This window comes from Salvia hispanica, chromosome 2, assembly GCF_023119035.1.
Source record: "Salvia hispanica cultivar TCC Black 2014 chromosome 2, UniMelb_Shisp_WGS_1.0, whole genome shotgun sequence".
Taxonomy (NCBI): Eukaryota; Viridiplantae; Streptophyta; class Magnoliopsida; order Lamiales; family Lamiaceae; genus Salvia; species Salvia hispanica.
Genome location: NC_062966.1, coordinates 28,337,954 through 28,354,153, shown reverse-complemented (window position 1 = coordinate 28,354,153; position 16,200 = coordinate 28,337,954). Strand labels below are relative to the sequence as shown.

The window sequence follows — 16,200 nt, the reverse complement described above, 5'->3', positions numbered from 1 at the left end:
CAGAATGCTTTAGCATCTTTTCTCCTCCCACGATTGAAATAGTTGGTGAGCTGAGTGTTTTGAGGAACTGCTTGTGTTATTCTTACACAGATGAAAAAGATGATATGGACATCTGGTTAATGAATGCTTGTGTTATTCTTACACAGATGAAAAAGATGATATGGACATCTGGTTAATGAATGAATACCAAGTAGAGAAATCTTGGACCATACTGTACAAGTTGAGTCTTCAACAACCTGATCTTAACAATTTTTTAAGGATGTTTCCTCGTCCTATCATAATTTTCAAAGATGGCGACATTTTGGTGGAAGATGACCATCTAATCTACTATTCCGACAAGACAAGATCAATGCATAAAGGGGATATGTTCAAGGAGACATATGGATGTCAGACATTTGCCACGACTTTCACTCCTAATCTTTTATCACTCAAGAGTTTCGGGTTCAAGAATGTTCGGGTATACGACCATTTAGCATACCCGAACATCGTTGACGAGCAGTGGTGGACCTACATGTTAGGGTGGGGGGTCACTGGAACCCCCACCAATTTTCATGTCTAGAAATCTTAAGTGGTTGTCTAGTTGGACTAGAAATCTTGAGTTCCTGGTGGCCTAAGTTCGAATCCTGCAAGTGTAAAAATTTGTTTTTTTTCTTCTGTTTTTCCTTGTTTAATTTCTTTTTATTACTCATTTCCTGTTTTTCCTTGTTTAATTTCTTTTTATTACTCATTTTTCTTGGTTTTGGGTTATGTTGTTTGGAACCCCCACCGTAAAATTCCTGCGTCCACCACTGTTGACGACCATATGCCGATGTTCGGTGGAAGCGGCCTCCCTTGGCTCGGGACGAGACTCGACCATTTCCCATACCCGAACAGCGTTGACGACGATATGCCGATGTTCGGCGGAAGCGGCCTCCCTTCGCTCGGCACGAGACTCCTGGATCTATAGGGTCTACATTCAATTCAGACGCTGAGTTCGATCCGTATTTCAGCACAAACTCCTACACTGTTAATGACATGGAGCGAGTTGAGGGCAACCTCCTGCTCTTGAGCCTCGGCCGACGACGAGGAAGAAGAGGACGATATGGAAGGATAAGGCACTAGCCGTCCCACTCCCAAGCGAAGAGGTCAACAACGAGTTCACCATGAAGTGTACGGATTACTCCATCGAGGAGTACACGAAGTTGGTTGAGTGTTGGATCGATATATCCTCGATGGAGTACACGAAGTTGGTTGAGTGTTGGATCGATATATCGGAGGATCCGATACACACCAACAACCAGACGATGACCATGATGTGGGATTGCATTGAGGCCACGCCACATACAACTCGATCTAGCTGAAGTGGACGTACAAGTGTAACAAGGAGCAGCTCCGCACGTGCTTGGATCGGCTCAGAGTCCATGTCAACAACTTCATGGATATATACACGAAGATGAGGGACGACTAGGCCAGCGGCAAGAGCATGGAGGATGTCTTATAGAAATCAATGCTTGCATACAGTGGCGGACCTACATGTTAGGGTGGGGGGCCACTGGAACCCCCACCAATTTTCATATGATCTATATATATTATATGTAAAATTTGTAGTTGTAGCTTAAGTGGTTGTCTAGTTGGACTAGAAATCTTGAGTTCCTGCGTCCGCCACTGCTTGCATACTAGGGCGGTACGGGCTATTAAAGTTCTACAACATTTGGCTCCTGTTGAAAGGCAAGCCCGAGTTACAAAGGGATAACGCCCGTGACGTCTGCGCCGAAGCGGACAAAGAAACACCGCAACGTAGAGCTGGGAACGAGTTCCAGCACACCAACGTCTACATTTAGGCTCCCCATTGGCAACAAAACTGCCAAAGCCCAGACCAAAGGGAAGGCGAAAGCATTTGCATCATTTGCGCCGCCTTCGCCGCAAGGTCTGCTCGTGGCCGAAGCGCTCCAGGAGTTCGGTGGCTTTCGCCAGAGTTACGGTATGAGGTTGCTACTTGACACAACCACTGCCGTGACAATGCCTCCGACCTAGCCACACGTATGAAAATATGATTGAGAGGATCAAGAAGAATTTAGGTTTTATTAGAGTAAATAGTGTAGGTATTTTTAAGATTTAGTAATGTACTAGTGTTTTGTTTAAATTTGTTTTGTTTAATATATTATATTTGGTAGGAGTATTTATTATTTGAAAATAAAAAAATAATAAACTTCAAATATAAAATTGGACTAAGAAATGCTAATGTAGCGGACAATAGTCTGCACCATTGTGGATATGCTTTATAAGGTTTTTTGTATGACACATGCTCTTAGAGTCATTTTATTTTCTGCACTTGTTTTGAGAAAATGATACTCCCTTCGTCCCAACTAAATTGAGTCGGTATTCTTTCTCCACTTTAATATTCATAATTATTTTTAAAAAATAAGTATAGAAAATGAATCGTGTACCATTGTGAAGCGATCGGAGTATGAGAAAATATATCAAAATTTATTCAGAGTAATTAACTCCTATTAAAAAGTACTTGTACCTGATTCACCTTACATTAGTTTTCTATTCCTGTTGTCGACAGTCAGACAAATATAATCTTCCTCCATCATTCTCTGGACATTTTCAAGTTTGTCGGCGAATTGAAGAAATAATCGCATAATTGAGGCGTAATCGAGGTAGTTATTTTTTTTATTGAAGCATATATATAGATTGCTAATTTGTTGAGCTGAAATGATGGAATTTTCTGTTTTCGTAGCTTGTGATTAGAAAATGAGTTATCTCTTGGATTGTCGATAAATACGCAACGTTAGGATGACGGCGGACATGGTTATATTGATAAATTCAAAGAAATAGAATCATATATATAGGGCTTGTGATTTATTTCTTATACTTTATTGCTTGAATTATTGATTGAAATGTACTATTATGCCTTAGGTTATGACAGCGAATGAATCTGAATTTATCATAAAAAAGTTGAATATGGTTGATTTCTGTATTAAATTGAGTGGAATTATGCATTTCATAAATGTAGATGTAATAGGATAACAAGTTGAATTAGTAATGCTCTAGTTTAAAAATGGCAAAGGTGCAGAGAGGTTTATGCTTTACTCTTGATGTTCTAAGCTTACTAGTCTAGTTAACTTGGGTTGGTATTTTTGATGATAGATTATGGTTTGTGCAAAGAATGATAATAGAATCTAAACTATGGAGGTTTTAATGTTTAGCAATTCACTCAAGGAAGAAACTGGGCATTTTTTGTTGCAAAATAAATATGAGCTACATTAAATTATTAATTGAATTAGAAGGTATAAGGAAATAGATGGTGCTCAAAGATTATTTGAATTTGGATAAAGCAGTGAGATCAAAACTTAATATTAATAGGGTAGTTCAAATTTTAAAAGAACATAGATCTATATATTCCCTATTTTGTCACCAAGTTTCAGCTTAAACCGAATTCAAACGTTTTTTTTTTATGTTTTTTCTAAAATGACGGTCCTGTTCTGGCAGGTTTTGACCAAAACGGTCACAAGTCCTAAATGGCTAGGAATTCATTCTTAAAATTTAATCCCTGTAAACTAGTCTTCTGTGGCTTTTAGTTGCCACTGATTTCATTGAACTTCTAGGTTGCCAAGGACAACAATGTCTTCTTTGAGTTTCACTCTTCTTTTTGTTTTGTGAGAGATCAGGTTTCCAATGAAATAATTCTCACGGGCACAATTGATGATGACCTCTACCACTTCTTCTTGCAGAAATCTCCCTCAACACCCAAGATTTCAAGATCCTTGATATCTGACAATAAGAGCAGAAAAGGTGTTCCTGCTTCTAGCTCGTCACCTGTTGTTTTTTCATGCTGTCTTCAATTCCTCTAGTTCTAGCTTAGATCTATGGCACAGACGTTTTGGTCACTGTCCCTTTGATGTTGTCAAGAAAGCTCTAGATCATTGTAATATCTCATTCAATTTAATAAAAGAGTCTGGTCTTTGTCTTCCTTGTTCATTTTCCAAGAAGCGCAGATTACCATATGAGCATTCCATTACGCAACACTCTAAACTAGTTGAACTTGTCCATAGTGATGCATGGGTCCTTCACCCATTACTTCTAGAAATGGCTTCAAGTATTATGTTACTTTCATTGGTCATGCAAACAGATTTACTTGGATCTATCTATTGAAAAACAAAGGCGAAGTTCAGCAGGCAATGGCTGAAACTCAATTTGTCGATAAATACGAGAATTATAGGGCTTGTAATTTATGTTCCTATACTTTATTGCTTGAATTGTTAATAGAGTATTATCCATCAGGCTATGACAATGAATGAATCCGAAGGTTTATGCTTTCCTCTTGAAATAGTGATGCTCTAGTTTAAAAATGGCAAAGGGGCAGAAGGTTTATGCTTTACTCTTGAAGTTCTAAGCTTACTAGTTAAGTTAACTTGGATTGGTATTTTGATGATGGATTATGGTCTTACATAGAGTATTCTGTCCATATACATCATCCAAACAGAATGGTCTAGCTGAAAAGAAACATAGTCACATTGTTGAAATGGGATTAGGTTTATTGGCCGAATATAATCTTTCTAAAGGTTTTTGGGATGATGCTTTTTTTACAATTGTGTTCATCATAAACAGGTTCCCTACTCCTATCCTTAAGCTCATTTCACCTTTTGAGTACTTATTAAATCAAAGCCAAATTATATAGACTTTAAAGTCTTTGATGTCTATGTTATCCTTTCACCACACCTTACAACAAGCACAAGCTTGACTTCAGATCCTGTCCTTCTACCTTTCTTGGCTATAGTTCTTCTTATAAAGGCTATAAAGCTCTTCTATCTGGAAAAGTTATCATAACTAGTGATATCATCTTTGATGAGTCTGTTTATGCACACAAAACACCAAAATCATTCACCATTCCCATTCCTGCACACATCAAGAATTTCTAACCCTCTGTTTCACCACCAATTCTTTCTCAGCCTGTTTACTCTTTTCAAAATTCACCAACTCCTTCTCATGTCTCATCACCTATTCAGAATCTTTCTCTCATTTCTTCACCACACATAAGTTCTGATCAATCATCTTCTTTCATTCCATCACCATCACTTACAGCCTCTGATGATGCAGCCAATACTCCATCACCTTCACCTCGAGTAAATTCTTCTGGTCTTTTCATTCATAATGATAATACTCATGCACCAATTGTTCCCAATGCAGCTCCCACTCACCAAATGGTTACCAGAGGTAAATCTTGGACCTTTAAACCCACCATCTATATGCTCACTTTTCTTGGAGTTCCTAAATCAGGCAGAGAAGCTCTCCTTAATCCCATTTGGAAAGCAGCTATGCTTGCAGAGGTCCTTGCTCTTATGAAAAATGAAACTTGAATTTGACACAACTTCCACATGGAAAACATCTTATTGGGAATGCTTGGGTTTTTAAGTTGAAAAGACATGCTGATGGAATTATAATAAGGCATAATATAACGGGTGAGCGGAAAATAAAACACGATGCTTAATTGCATAATTAAAGTAGACTTAGTCTGGTTACATATGTCATAGAAACTCCAAACATACTAGGGATAGTTCTTTACCTTCAATATTAAGTTTCTTAAATTCCGCAGGATACCGGTGATCTGTTTGTTCATTTTGCAGTTATTGCTTTAAGCTGCAGAGCAAAGAATTTGTGGTTGCGCTTCTCCAACGGTGATCAAGTTCTAGTGTAGTTAACTGTTTTTCAACAGTTACAAGTATTATAGCTGAATCCACTACTTGTAGGATCTCATCTGCTAGTACACTTGGGCACACACTTTTTTTAGGGACTTCACCGGAGTTGTCGAGGTTCTCGCTTCCGGTAGAGGGGCATGATTATGCCATCCATCCCTTTCCTGCATTAGTGTACTGTTTTCCTATCTTACTTGTTGGTATCCTAGCTTATGTATACTCGTTCTAGAGGCTTGACAGGCATAGAAGAAATAGACCGAGAGGATTTGAGTAATATTAGAGAGAATCTAATTTTGTCACCAAGTTTCAGCTTAAACACAATTAAAATAAAATTATTATGATTTTTCTAAGTTAACAGTCCTGTTCCCGCAGGTTTTGACCAAAACACTCGTAAGTCCTAAATGCTGGGAATTCATGCTTAATATTTAATCCAGGCTTCCATGGCTTTTATTTGCCAGTGTCGTTGAACTTCCAGGTTTATCAGAATACTTTTTCATAGTTAGTGCAACTTTCTGTAAAGTTCTAAAACAAGCTGTAAAATAACTTTAAACTCTTAAACTGCTTAAGTATCACCGTTTGTACGATTAAATCTAAGCTAATTATGTATTCTAATGTGAACTTTAGGCATTAAGTAATGGTCTACGACTATCGTAGGGCAGGTTATAACTTGAAATTGTTTGGATATTCATAGGGCAATGGGTGAAGACCTTGAAATTAGTTGGTGAATTCTTGTTAATGCATCATAAATTAAGCCTTGAAGTCAAAATCTTATGATATAGTGGGTTATGGAATATAATTAACTTTGAATTATGAAATAAAAGTAGGACTGGAGTTGGCGTTGTGTTGATATTAAATTATGGAATATGACGTGTGAGATGTTATTGCGTAAAGTGAATGGTCAATGGTCAGAGGTTATATGACTAACTTAATTCATAAGAAAGAGAAAGACAAGCTTGAAAATTTAGAATAAAATGAGCCTCATAAACGGAGGATGAGAAGCCTTGTGCTACCAGTCTTGCTTTGTGTCTAGCAATGCTGCCATAAGTATGCTTCTTCAGTCTAAAAACCAAGTATTTCCAATCAAGATTTTTTTCCTAGAGGTAGCTCTGTGAGAATCCAAGTTTTGTTTCTCAATAGAGCCAAAAATTCTTCCAACAATGCTGCTTTCCAAATGGGAATCAGCAAGGCCTCAAGGGAAAATCTTGGTATGCAATCAAGAGATATAGTGAACACATTAGGCTTGAAAGTGCCTGCTTTACTCCTAGTGATAATCTTGTGAGATGGTTTGGCAGGAACATGAATAGTTGGTAAAGGAGAAGGTGAGTCAGTACGTAGAGAGTATCAGTGGGTTGAGGAGTTGTCATGATGATGATGACCAGGTGTAGATACAGCAGAAAGAAAATTATGATCAGGAGAATGGACACCAAGAGCAGGAGAATTAGCCGGTTGAGCTGATTGAGGAACAGGAAAATTGAGAGGGTGAGATTGGGAGCATGTAGGTGTAGGTTGAGAATGATTTAAAGGAAAAACTTGTAGTGGGACTGAGGAAAGAGGAGGGGAAATTCAGATGGTGAAGTAGTATTAGTATGAAGAGTCACTGGCTTAGGGAGATGTGGAAAGGACAGTTTATCAAAAATATATATCTCTTGTAGTGGGACTGAGGAAAGAGGAGGAGAAATTCAGATGGTGAAGTAGTATTAGTATGGTTTTGTAACCTTTGCGAGTGTTACTATATAAAAGAAAAGTGGGTACATAAGATATAGCTTCAAGCTTATGTTTGTTGTAGGGCCTCAAAAGAGGGTAACAAAGGAAGCCAAAATGGATGAACTCTAGATAATTTGGTTTAGTATTCAATAATTTTTCAAAAGGAAACATGTTTGCAAAAGATCAACCCCTATAGTACCTGAATCCATTTCTTCATATTACAGGTTATGGACCTCATAAATCACTTTGCAAAAGCTCTAGATGGTTATTACTATAAAACTGAAACACAAGCGTCATAAGGTAACCTATGATCCTTAGCAACACAAGATATGTAAAATGTTGTAACAGAATAGAACAATTGTGTAATCGAGATAAACAGAAACGTAAAGAAGACACATATTTACGTGGTTCACCAACATTGCGTTGGCTACGTCCACGGGCAGAAAAGGAGAACATATATTATTCAGAGTGTTTTCAGATTATAGAGTTATGTGCCCTACTTCTATATAAGTAGGCACACAGACGACGGGCTAGGCCCAACACAAAATTAGGACCTAAAACATAAACATGTCACAGCGAAACCCCCGTTCGGCTAACGGCAAACTATAATGGATTCAAGGCATACTAACAAATCTCCACCTTGACTTGAATTCTCCCTTGCAGACGCATCATTACAATGCCAGACGAATAGCTTGCCTCAGATTTGCCCTCCTCGGACAATTAACAACTCATGACATTAAGCAAGTCCAAACAATGTTGAAACTTGCTCTCCGGAACCGGCTTGGTGAACATACCAGCGGGATTACCAGTAGTACCTACTTTCTTCACCTCAATTCTCTTCTCATTCTTCACAAAATGATACCTCACATCAATATGTTTGGTCCTCTCATGATGGACTTGATCCTTGGCTAAACAGATAGCGCTCTGACTGTCACAAAACACAACAGCTTGCTCTTGATGTAGACCAAGATCACCAACTAGTCCTTTCAGACATATTCCCTCTTAAGCAGCTTCTGTTAACACCATATACTCTGCTTCAGTCGTAGACAAAGTAACTGCGGCCTGCAAAGTTTCCTTCCAACTAATAACGGAACCACCAAGAGTGAAAACATAACCAGTCGTAGATCTTCTACAGTCAACATCTCCAGCATAATCAGAATCAGAATAACCAATCACAGAACAGTGAGTATCACTCCCATAAACGAGACCAACATAAGACGTACCTCTCATGTAGCGAAAGATCCTCTTTACAGCCTGCAAGTGCTCATTCCCAGGCTGCCCCATGAACCTGCTAACAACACTAACATCGTGTGCTATGTCGGGCCTAGTGCAGACCATAGCATACATCAGACTCCCAACAACATTCGAGTACGGAACTCGAGACATGTACTCCTCCTCAGCTTCAAATTTAGGTGCATGATGAGATGACAAATGAATATTTATGGCACTCGGAGTATCAATAGCCTTTGATGTAGTCATGTCAAATATTGACAAGATCTTCTCAATGTAGCTCTTCTGTGACAAGGAAAGCTTCTTCTTTTCTCTATTCCTAGATATCTCCATGCCCAGAATTTTCTTTGCAGCACCCAAATCCTTCATATCAAACTCAGCACTGAGGTGAGCTTTCAACTTTTGAATTTCATACTTCGACTTTGCAGCTATAAGCATATCATCCACATACAGAACAAGATAGACCATGGAACCATAATCAGCTTTGTTATGATATACACAACAATCATACGGACTCCTGCTGTATCCCAGCTGGATCATGTAGCTGTCAAATCTCTTATACCATTGCTTCGGAGACTGCTTTAGTCCATATAAGGACTTCTTCAGCTTGCAAACATAGTCCTCCTTGCCCGGAACCACAAATCCCTCTGGCTGAGCATGTAGATATCCTCCTCGAGCAGTCCGTGTAGGAAAGTCGTCTTCACATCTAGTTGCTCAAGCTCCAAATCATAATGTACAACTATCGCAAGTAACACTCTAATGGAAGTGTGTCGAACCACTGGTGAGAATATCTCATTATAGTCAACCCCCTCCTTCTGTGTGAACCCTCTTGCAACTAGCCGAGCTTTGTATCTAACACCCTCATCTGTTGTGGTCCCTTCCTTTTTCTTGAATATCCATTTGCAAGTAATAATCTTTCTCCCCTTTGGCCGTTTGACCAGCTCCCAAGTCAGATTTTTCCATAATGATTCCATCTCCTCTCCCATTGCAGCGAGCCATCTAGTACGCTCACTGCTCGAAACAACTTCCTTATATGTGGATGGTTTTGCAGTGGATGGTTTATCTTCACCTCACTGGAAACCTGTAGTGCATATGCCAACATGTCCTCAAAACCGTACTTCAGCGGAGGCTTCACACCTATCCTCCTAGCTCTGTCAATAGCAATGCTTCTTTGATGAGCCTCCGGATGGATATCAGAACCAGTAGTTTAAGCAGTAGTGTGTTGATCTTCTCCACCTTGGAGTTGTGATTCACTCTCATTTTGAGTGACTTGCAGCTCCACCTGTTTATCAACACTACCAGACTCCTCTGAACCGACAGACTTCACAACAGAGTTGAGCATAGAATTCTCATCAAACACCACATTTCCGACTGTGAATTACTTTATTCTCCGAAGGTGGCCAGATTCTATACCCCTTAACTCATTCTTCATAACCAACAAATACCCCTTCTTAGCTCTTGGTTCCAATTTACCCTCACTCACATGATAGTAAACAATACTTCCAAATTCTCAGCAACGAGTAATCTGCAGGTGTATTAGACCATACCTCATAAGGTGTCTTGCAGTCAATGCTAGTGTGAGGTCCACAGTTGATCAGGTAACATGCCGTGTTTACTGCTTCTGCCCAAAACTTCCTAGTCAACCCATCCTGGAAAAGAATGCATCTCGCTCTTTCCAGCATTATCTGATTCATGCGTTCTACCACACCATTCTGCTGCGGCGTATGTCTAATAGTGTGGTGGCGAACAATCCCCTCGTTCTTGCAAAACTCATTGAACTCAGACGAACAGAATTCCAAACCATTATTAGTTCTCAGTCGCTTGATCTTCTTCCCTGTCTGATTTTCCACCAAGGTTTTCCACTGTTTGAATTTCTTGAAAGCGTCACCTTTATGCTTCATCATGAACACCCAAGTCATCCTCGAGTAGTCATCAATCATCGACACAAAATACTTGTGACCTCCAATAGATTCAGCACGTGATGGACCCCAACAATCCATGTGAATGTAGTCGAGCGTCCCCTTGGTCCGATGAACAGCCTTCTTTGGGAACTTGTTGCGATGAAGCTTCCCAAAAACACAGTGTTCGCAGAAATCCAGATTCTTCACTTTGTGCCCAGAGAGAAAATCACGCTTGGACAGAATTTGCATCCCTCATTCCCCCATGCGACCAAGCCTCATATGTCATAGCTTTGTCATACTCTCGGCCGGAATCTCGGATGATGCAGTATCAACAGAGCCTGTCACGATGGAACCTTTCAGAATATACAAGGTACCCCGTTTCAAGACTGTCAGAACCACCTTCGAACCTTTCATAATTTGCATTACTCCACCTTCACCTTTGAAGCTGAATCCCTAACTGTCAAAGGTACTCAGAGATATCAGATATTTCGTCATCTGTGGAACATGCCTGACATCGTTCAAGGTGCAAAACACCCCATCATGTGTCCTTAGTCTGATAGAGCCAATGCCAACCACCTTGCAGACAACACTGTTGGCCATGGTAATATTGCCTCCATCTATCTGCTCATAAGTCGTGAAATACTCCCTGTGCGGACACAGATGGTACGATGCTCCCGAGTCAAAAATCCACACATTGTTGCAGTCAGGCTAGTCATCTGCAACCAGCGCCAGGTTTACTTCAGAGTCTGCGTCATCAGCTTCTGCCATAGTTGCTGAACCATTGGCATCCCCTTTCTTGCCCTCTTTCCTTTTCTTCTTTGGACAATTATATTTCCAGTGTCCTGGTTCTTTACAATATCTACAGATGTCGCCGGGTTGGAAACCTTTCGATCCCCCTTTTGATTTTGTCATTTTCTTTCCAGATTTCTTCTGACCTGTACCCGTAGTAGATAATCCCGACGCCTGACTTTCTTTGGCTGAACTTGTTGCCTGTTGCCGATCTTCTCTGATGTGGAGAGCAGATCGAACATCTTCCAGAGCTAGAGTTTCTTTCCCAATCATAAAAGACTCAACGAAATTATCATACGACTCAGGCATCCTCATCTTCTACTTTAACTTCACGGCTTCCTCCTTGCCGTCTTTCTTCTGGAGACCGATTTATTTGGAAACAGTTCTTCCGAGATTACGCAAATCCAGCAGAATTTTATTCAGATTTTTCAGATGGTCCCGAACGGGCGTACCTTCCTGCATGCGTAATCGGAACAGATGTTGCTTCAAGAGCAAATTATTGGTTAGAGACTTCGTCATGTATAAACTCTCCAACTTCGTCCAGAGGGCAGCCACAGTTTCCTGATCAGTGACTTCGATGATAACTTCGTCAGATAGGCACAACATGATTGTCGAGTGAGCCTTTTCATCTAGGGTTACCCACTCGTCATTCTTCTCGTCTGCCTTTTTCGCCTTTCCTTTTTCAGTTAGCGGCGCCCACAACCCTTGCTGCTTCAGCAAAGATCGCATGTTGATCTGCCATAGACCGAAACTATTTCTCCCAGTGAATTGTCGACCTTCACGTTCAGAGCAGACATCTTGATTGATTAACACAGAAACCCTAAAAGATGCGGAATTCAAAACCCTAGTTCGAAAACCAGACTCTAGATACCAGTTTGTTGTGACAGAATAGAGCAATTGTGTAATCGAGATAAACAGAAACGTAAAGAAGACACAGATTTACGTGGTTCACCAACGTTGCGTTGACTACGTCCACGGGCGGAAACAGAGAACAGATATTATTCAGAGTGCTTTCAGATTACAGAGTTATGTGCCATACTTCTATATAAATAGGCACATAGACGACGGGCTAGGCCTAATACAAAATTAGGACCTAAAACATAAACATGTCATAGGGGATATTATAGTGGAATAAAGCCTTCTTGACAGTGTGTTACGAACTTGAATCCTTCGAGTGGATTCGAACTCCAACAAAATAACTAAATTATGGAAATTTAGAAAACTTGATAAACTAAAGAAAAGGAACTTGATAAACTAATGGAAATGGAAATATACTTTTCTATTCTTCTCTGCTTAATGCCAAACGCTTACAAAAATTTATAGACAAATGATTAACTAACCACTACTACACTATTTAAGATAATGGAGCATAATGAAACATGGGAAACTAATCTATACTACTATGAAGAAATGTGGGAAACCAACTAAGACTAATTGCATTACTAATATAACTAACTTGACATGATCATTTAGTGGTGTGGCAAATACATGCCCGTATCATAGTGTCAGTGGCCAATGTGCTTGTGCCACAAATCTAGGCTAACTACAACTGTACTAGAAGAAGATAAAGCTGAATCTGAACAAACATGATATTCTAAAGACTTTGAGAATGTAGCAGGGACATTGCATTTGCTCCTATTGAGTGAGAAATGATTATCTGGTCTTGATATCTTGGTTTGTGCAAGAAGAAGTGATATAGTCCATGGCCAAGGGTGGATGATTTCCTTGGTGCCCCGACATTTATATCTTAAGCGCGGGAAATAAATAATAAAAGTGGAAACCCGGATTACTTGTAATTTCGGATTTGGATGGGGAGAGTTCAATATTACTTCTGTAGTGGCTGCTCGTAATATTCCAATATAAGCTTGTATTAAATTGTGGGTTCAATTTAATTAGTAAAAAGCTAATTGGGCGAGCCCATATCCAAAACCTTCCATAGATCCCTGTCTGGGCCCAAAAGGAACTTAATATAAATAGGAGAATAAAGGAGACAGAATTATCACAATTTTCATTACTCAAATTTTTCGAAAATTTCAGCTCCCAGCTGTAGGAATTTTCGAATTCTACTCCTTTTCCCAAAAGGATTTCTTCTGTCTTCTTTATTCGAGTCCTAGTATTTTGATAAGATCAGCCCACCCTGATATCGAGATACAGTTCGGGAACCAGAGAGAAGATCCGTGGTCTAGTATTGAAGATCATCACGTGGAGAAGGCGCGAGCAATCGACGATTCTTTGGAGAATCAAATCGGTAACTCTAAACCGTAGAATTCATGTTTTAGGATTTACTTTCTTTGAGCATGAATTATTTGCGTTCTAGCATGCAATTATCTGTTTAACATGTGAATTGATTAATCGCATAATCGGTCAAATAGATCCTATCTGATTTATTTGTTTTGTACAAGTCTTCCGCTGTGCAAGGGGCACCAAACCCCATCAATTGGTATCAGAGCCAATTTTTGGCTCTGATTATGTGAATTAATTTCATGTTATGTGAATTGCTTGAATGCATGATTTCTTCGCCGCGTGTTTGTTTGTTTGTTGTTTAGTTTTAATTGACAAAACGTAAAACACGAAGCATCGAAGAAACTAATTCGGTGGAATCTAATTCATTTATAAAGCAATCATTGCAATATTGCAATGATTACTTGGATTAGATGAGTTTTGTTTATTATTTGCCTTACGTGAACTAAATTTCCAAGTCGGCAAATTCAAGAACTGCTGCGTGTTCACCGCCTTCGGTAATAGATTGTCGGGAATTCGCGACAGCTGCGGAGAATTGCTGCGGAGAGGTGTCGACGCAGCAGCGTCGGAGATCACCGGGCAGCAGCGCCGGCGGCTGCAGAGACGACGTCGCACAAGCGACGACGCAGCAGCAGCGCCAGAGGCGTCGCAACAGTGAACAGCAACACCGGAGCAGCTGCGACACGGCGGCAGCGACGTCGGAGATGTCGCAGCAGCAGCAATGGTGGTTTCACGAGGCAGCAGCACCGCTGACGCCGGAGACGCGACAGCAGCTCCAGCGGAGCGACGTCGACGCAGCAGCGTCGGAGACGTCAGGCTCGGTGGATGCGTGAGACGGAGAGGGAAGGCTAGCTTGATGCAGGCGGCGATGGCGGTCTGAGTAGGAGCCCTTCGTGGGCAGTTCCCGGGCTCGAAAGACAGCGACCTTCGTGAGCAGCCGGCGTCGGAGAAGTCAGGCTGGCCAAGCTGCATCGGCAGCTCAAGCTCTCGAGCTTGACAGTTTGCGTGAAGCATAACAGCGGCTGTGATTCGAGTGGGAGCTCTTCGCGGGCAGTTTCCCGGCCTCGAGTTTGACGTCGCATTACCTCGTTCCGTGACTTCGCTTTCCAAATTTGATTAGGGTTTCCTAACCCTTGCATTAATTTTGGAAAGTATTCCGGATTAATTTGGAAATAAGATTTGAATATATCTTGTGGACTTTATATATTATATAAGATTTGATTTTGTATTAAATCATGGATTAATTATAGATTTTATCCTTATTTTATGGATTTGTAGGGATTTAATTCCTAGATGAATCCTAGTTAAATTTGGATAATGACAATTTAATTTTTATTTATATCCTATGGATTAATGTGGATATATCCTAGACAAATCCTAGTTGGATTTAGATAAATATAATATTATTTTATTCTTATCCTATGAGTTTATATGAATTTTTTCATAGATAAATTCTAGATGGATTTGAATAATGATAATATAATATTTTATTCTTATCTTATAGATTTATATGGATTTGTTCCTTGATAAATCTTGGATAGATTTGAATGATTATAATATAATATTATCTTATTCTATGGATTTATATGGATTTATTCCAAGATAAATCCTAGATGAATTAGGATAAACATTTATATTAATTTATTTTATCCTATAGATTTGAATAGATTTAATTCTATTAAGACAAATCTTAGATGGATTAAAATAAGTATTAATCCAATTTATCCTTATCTTATGGATTTATATCCTAGATAGATTAGGATAAAGATGATATATAAGAAATCCTTATTTAATTGAATTTAGATAAATTTATTTATCTAAGAAATCCTAAGAAATGTTTAATATATTCTGGATGTCTATTCTAAATAGAATAAAGATTTGTATAAATCTTGGTTGATAGGATTTTATTTTTATCTTATGGATAATGATGGAACTGATTCTATCTAGTAATATCCTAGTACGATTTAAATAATGATAATCTTAGATCAACGTTATCTTGAATTGTAGGATTTGATTTTATCGAAATAAAATCTTGAATAATCCTAAATGGATTTAGATAGTTAACTCTATCTTGATAAATCCTATCAGTAATTGGATAATTATGATCCAATATAAAACTTAATTATTTAATTGATTCTCCCTTGACTAGATTAAATAATTTTCGATAATTATCAGGAACTTAATATAAATAGGAGAATAAAGAGACAGAAATAACACAATTTTTCATTATTGTATTTTTCAAAAATTTCAGCTCCCCAGCTGTAGGAATTTTTGAATTCCACTCCTATTCTCAAAAGGATTTCTTCTGTCTTCTTTATTTAAGTCCTAGTATTCTAGTAAGATCAGCCCACACTGATATTGGAGTACAGTTCGGGGAACCAGAGAGAAGATCCGTGGTCTAGTATTGAAGATCATCTCGTGGAGAAGGCGCAAGCAATCGTCGATTCTTTGGAGAATCAAATCGGTAACCTTAAACCGTAGTATTCATGTTTAGGATTTACTTTCTATGAGCATGAATTATTTGCGTTCTAGCATGCAATTATATGTTAAACATGTGAATTGATTAATCGCATAATCGGTCAAATAGATCCTTGTCTGATTTATTTGTTTTGTACAAGTCTTCCGCTGTGCAAGGGGCAACAAACCCCAGCATAAAT

General features: G+C 39.1%; 1 long non-coding RNA gene across 2 annotated transcripts; it reads left to right on the top strand.

Moving 5' to 3' along the window:
* Positions 1-2,460: 2,460 nt before the first annotated feature.
* Positions 2,461-3,963, top strand: LOC125205007. Of its 2 annotated transcripts, none has more exons than XR_007173689.1 (2): positions 2,461-2,642; positions 3,717-3,963. It is a non-coding gene; the product is annotated as an uncharacterized LOC125205007 (long non-coding RNA). The 2 variants fall into 2 exon arrangements; XR_007173690.1 differs by having other exon boundaries at positions 3,654-3,963.
* The last annotated feature ends 12,237 nt before the right edge of the window (positions 3,964-16,200 follow it).